The 5,405-nt window shown below is 34.9% G+C and overlaps 1 long non-coding RNA gene across 2 annotated transcripts; it reads right to left on the bottom strand.

Moving 5' to 3' along the window:
- Positions 1 to 465: 465 nt before the first annotated feature.
- Positions 466 to 4,004, bottom strand: LOC127977176 (uncharacterized). 2 transcript variants are annotated; one of them, XR_008158146.1, is made up of 5 exons: positions 2,616 to 4,004; positions 1,827 to 1,942; positions 1,599 to 1,683; positions 966 to 1,093; positions 466 to 845 (listed from the first exon to the last, which is right to left on the bottom strand). It is a non-coding gene; the product is annotated as an uncharacterized LOC127977176 (long non-coding RNA). The 2 variants fall into 2 exon arrangements; XR_008158145.1 differs by having other exon boundaries at positions 2,942 to 4,004.
- Between the last annotated feature and the right edge of the window lie 1,401 nt (positions 4,005 to 5,405).

Here is a 5,405-nt window from a genome sequence, read left to right as displayed (position 1 = left end):
AATATTAATTTATATATATATATATATATATAACTATTTAGCAAAAATCAGTGTAAAAATGTCCTCCTCACCCCCGTATCTTGCTCCTCAGGTGCTGGACACCATGTGTGTGCTCTTGGTTTTAATGCAGTACAAGATCCCATTGATCATTCCTGCTACATTCTCAGTTATCCCTCAAGTGTTTGTAACAATAAAGCCCATGGCACCATCTTGTAATGCAGAATAGTTAATCTCGTAACTCCCTTTATTTCACTAAAAAAATTGCATATTTGTTACTAAAATATAAAAAAATTACTTTCTGGTGTACTGATGTCCCAGATGTTATTAATCCGATCAAAAATGTTTATGTCTTAAATAAAAAAATAATCCCAATAATTAATATGTAGTTTTTCCAAGTCTAAAATAAACACATATCAGCCTACCTAGTAAAATGATGTATTTACCAAGAATCTTCAGAACACAATATTCACCATTTTCATTTTATTGAAGCATAGACTATAAAGTTGATAAAGTAGCATCAAGACGAATAAGATTCAATGAAAATAATTATCATCAAAAATACATTAACCTCATATATAAATCAGTTCACACAGATGAGTGATGAAATGTCCTTAAAAGTCACACAGTCCCATCCAGTCAACTGTGATACAGATCATGTGATACATATAAGACATGAGATACTGTTCCAGAAAATAATGATTCCCATCATCACATCTAAACTGGTTTCATCTCCCCATCGTGTTCTTCTTCTCTCGTGTCTGGAAACAGTTTGTGGCTGATATCCAGCACTGATGTGGTGTAGCTTGTCCTCAGCCAGAGGATCTCTCAGTCCTAAGATGCCAGACCTGGTCAAAGTGAAACAAGCAATCCAGATGAAGTTGTTTAATGGACAGAGAGTTCAGCTTATGTTCTGTGTGATTTTAGCAGGGTGAGCAACTATGACCCTTGTAGTACTGTACACTTACCATTCTTCAAGCTGTTTTGAGACCTTTTGAGAAGCTTTTTCTCTAAAGAGAATTTAGCACATCCTCTTCTTTCACTCCTTTCAAGAGCATCACTTGGTCAAAACCCCTCATTTGGCTGATGAGATCATCTGTACCAATTAAAATACTGCAATAAAAATTAAAGAATTAAGAAAAAGTTACAGAGGAAAAGGTCTTGCTCATGAGACTGCATTAGCATGTGTAGTTCTCAGAGACTCTAGAATTCATCTATTGTTGCAGTAAATGTGTTTTCTTCCTCTAGAATCTTTCTCCAAAGTTCCTGACTTCTCTCACAAATGTGTTTTAGTCTGTGCAGTGTAAGGCCTGGCTTCAAACCAATCAACTATCAATTCACAATTTATAACATAACATTTAGAAAACAATGAAATAATGTACATTGGTGTTTATATCAACTAAACCAATTTCATGATACTTGTCTACTTTTAAAACAGGTGGTGTGTTTTTAAAAACATAATATTAAAAATGTCCAGTCACACTTTGCTAACATGCTGTAATTGTAATAGTAAAAAAAGAAATCAAGGCTGACATGACCAGTTCTGTGAGAGATCATCATAAAATGTTGTATAACACAGCATTGCTTCAACACACACATACCAGAGGACTTCTGTTTGTTTGAGCACAAGATGGCCGTCTTCATTCCTCATCCTGAGCAAATCATTTCCTTGGTCTTCCTTCTCTTCTGTGAAACAAGATAATCTCTACTTACTCTGTGTGCAAATAATATTGCTCATTAAACATAATTAAGTTAATTTAAAGTAAGATTCAGACCAGAGCATTTGAGGAGTAAATGTTGATTAAAAAAAATATTCTAAACAAATGTACCTGGGAAGAGGTGATCATGGCAAGATTCGCTGAGACTCAGTAATAGCTCTTTTAGTTTTTAGGAAGGTTTGTGAGGGTTGGCTCTTGAGTGAGTTGTTGAGCTTGATATTTTAGACCTGAAAAAGAAGAACAGCATTAGGATTATCTGCAAAAAATCCTGTAAGACAGAAAGAAGGAAATATTATTAATTACGTGCAACTTGTACATTACACCTCTGTAAAGATGCTGTATAATTAAAAGTTAAATGCATCCATTATTGAAAGCAAGTAATTAATAGCAAGCTATAGTCATATGAATTCTTTTGATAGTGTCAGATGAGACCGTCCTGGGGCTTGTACAATATCATACAAGTGTTAAACTGGATTATTAAGACTGTGATGTGTTTAGGGATCATTTTTAAGACTTTGACCCTGTCCAGATACCCACACTTGCAGTCTTGGCCACTTGAGAGTGTGTGTACGTGACAGTGTGTGAACGAGACTGTCTTAATAATGCCAAAGCACAGCGTCCTTAACACACACTAAACCTCTCCAATACTGCTCCGGAGCACTATACAAAGCTTAGTGTATCCCATCATGCATCATGTTTTGGAATAAATCGTCAGACTTTTTGCCGAGATCTCACAAGAGGTCACGGAAAGCTGTCCAATGTACAGTATGTGAAATATTGACAATTAGTTATTAAAAATCTCTGTAAACACATAAGTGTCCCATAAGGCAGTGGCTCCCAATCCTGGTCCTGGAGAAGCCCAACACTGCACATTTGAGATGTCTCCCTGATCAAACACACCTGATTCAACTCATCAGCTCATCAGTGAAGACTCCAAGGCAGATAAGAGAGACACCAAAACCGTGCAGTGCTGGGGTTCTCCAGGATCAGGATTGGGAAACACAGTCATCAGGTCATGAAAAGTTCGACACACACTTGTGGTTATCATGCTCACTCGAACACTAGGCCAAATACAGGAAAGACTTCAAATAAGTAATCAAGTGGTCAAGTGCAAAGATGGCAAGTGTGGGTATTTGGACAGTGCAACAGTTTAAGAAACAACAAATGCTGTACAAATTATAACAGCAGGAATGTTTGATAAAAGGGACAAACTATCACAGACTTACTGCTGCAAATATCTGCCTCCGCAGCTTTCTGTCTTCTCCATTTCTGAAGGAATCCCTCTCCAGAAACACCACTGGGCTGACTGCCTTTACGTCTTTTCAGCTAAAAATAAAAATAAAAATAATAAAAAGGGGAGAGTAAATAAAATTGAATTATATACAGAATGTTAATAATGATCTGTGAGCAAAATATTTAGATATAATATATATATATATATATATAAACTGATATGAAAGAACTGCAAGATGGAAAAATGCATGTTTTATTATTTATTTTTAATTGGATTTTTTTTTTTTTTTTGGATTTACATTAAAAGGTATTAAAAGCATGGTACAGAACATATGATTACTGTGATATCTGTCATATAAAAGCACATAAAAACACTAACATTACAGTGATACAAACATAGCTGGTTTGGTGATTATTGTATTGTTGTATTGATTATTAATATACCATAGTAAAACTACAGTTACAGTTACTAATGTCCTGTTTACTGTGTTTTAACTTCACATTTCATTTATTACTATTGTAAGTGTCGTGATTACCATGATTTTACTACAAATACAACTTACATCATTAATCCTGAAATTAATAATAATATAAAACGGATCGAAGGTCTATGGCACGTCACGTGACAGATAGAGTTTAATCAGACTAATTAGCAGCTGTGTTCATTTATTTAAACGCAATGAAACTCAAAGACAGCCGCGGATGACCGATATAATACAGCGATTAAACATATGGCACTAATCTGATTAATAAATAAGACAGAATACATTTTATAAAAGGCATTAAAAGAGCGTATATACGACTACTCACCCAAACTGTGGAACTGATAGCAAGTATCGCGATGTGTGCTGAATGAGACTTCTTGAACGTGATTTCATAGCGATAAACATCTAATGTCCTCGTGTCGAATTCTGACGCCAAAAGTTTCCCATTGAAAGCAATGAAGGTCGTATTGCTTCGATATTCGACGCCGAGAGGCACATTTGGCGTCATAAAAGTGACGCTAGGGGCGCTTGACCATGCTTCGGTTTTTGACGCCTTTGGAGTGAGAATGGGTTGCTATTTCAATATGTAATTATGGTTATTCACAAATGATTATAGCATATTAGAGTAATTTCTGAAGGATCATGTGACAACTAAAGAGAGGAGTTGGTGCTAAAAGTTCAGCTTTGCATCAAAGGAAAACATTTTAAAAATAAACAAGTATAAAATAGAAAACACTTATTTTAAATTGTGATAGCATTTCACAACATTGCTGTTTTTACAAATTTTTTATGTATAGGCATCATGGTACTCTCATGAACACACGTCGACTATAAGTCACACTTTTTTTCATAGTTTGGCTGGTCCTGCGACTTATAGTCAGGTGTGACTTATTTATCAAAATTAATTTGACATGAACTGAGAAAAATGAACCAAGAGAAAACATTACCATCTACAGCCGCCAGAGGGCGCTCTATGCTGCCAGAGATGCTGCTCAGTGCTCCTGTAGCCTACACTTAGCAGCATAGAGCTCCCCCTAGCGGATGTAGATGGTAATGTTTTCTCTTGTTTCTTGGTTTTAAATAAATGTGATTTATAGTCCAGTGCGACTTATACTGTATATGTTTTTTTCCTCGTCATGACGTATTTTTTGACTGATGCGACTTATACTCAGGTGCGACTTATAGTCCGAAAAATACGGTATACCTTTTTGGGCATATATAGAGTCAGAAAGCTCTCAGATTTAATCAAAAATATCTTATTTTGTGTTGCGAAGATGAACAAAGGCCTTAAATCTTTGGAATGATGTGAGCATAATTAATTAATCATTTTAATTTATTTTAACTTCATTTTAAGGTGAACTATCCCTTTAAATCTTGAGGAAGTGTTACAGAGAACTCATTACTAAAACATTATAAAACACATAAATATAAATATAATAAATTGTGAACATACATTATTACAAATATGACAAATAGTATTTTACTTCACATTTTCTGTGGAAATACACAGGCAGTTTGCATGCATAGTACTAACATATTGTACTAATGTATTTTTTTTAATACATACATTTACATATCCATTTCTGCAGCTGTATAAAAGTTGTAAAGCGGTGTTTACCTCATTAGTTTGTCCTCGCTGAGCTTTGGTGCAATTTATGAGGTGTATTGTGGGATTCAGGTAATACCTGCAATAAATTCACTTCTGAGAACCATATTGAAGTAAAACAGTAATAGCTTGCAGTGGAGATATTACTTACGAACTCTTTAAATCATGCATCATTTTATTTTGGGTCTAATCATCTTAATAATGTCAAAACTAGTTCATGCCACAGCAAACACTCTACCGAAACTAAAATCTGTCTAATAAACATCTAGGCGTGAAGGTTGTTTTCCACTCCACTGATCAGGGTTACTCATTTAACACAAAAGCAAGTACTAGTAATCCAATACTGACCTTAGCCCACTTGTTCAT

This window comes from Carassius gibelio, chromosome B18 (genome assembly GCF_023724105.1).
Source record: "Carassius gibelio isolate Cgi1373 ecotype wild population from Czech Republic chromosome B18, carGib1.2-hapl.c, whole genome shotgun sequence".
NCBI classification, from domain to species: Eukaryota; Metazoa; Chordata; class Actinopteri; order Cypriniformes; family Cyprinidae; genus Carassius; species Carassius gibelio.
Note: the sequence above shows the minus strand (reverse complement) of the source record. Positions and strands in the feature narration are given on the sequence as shown.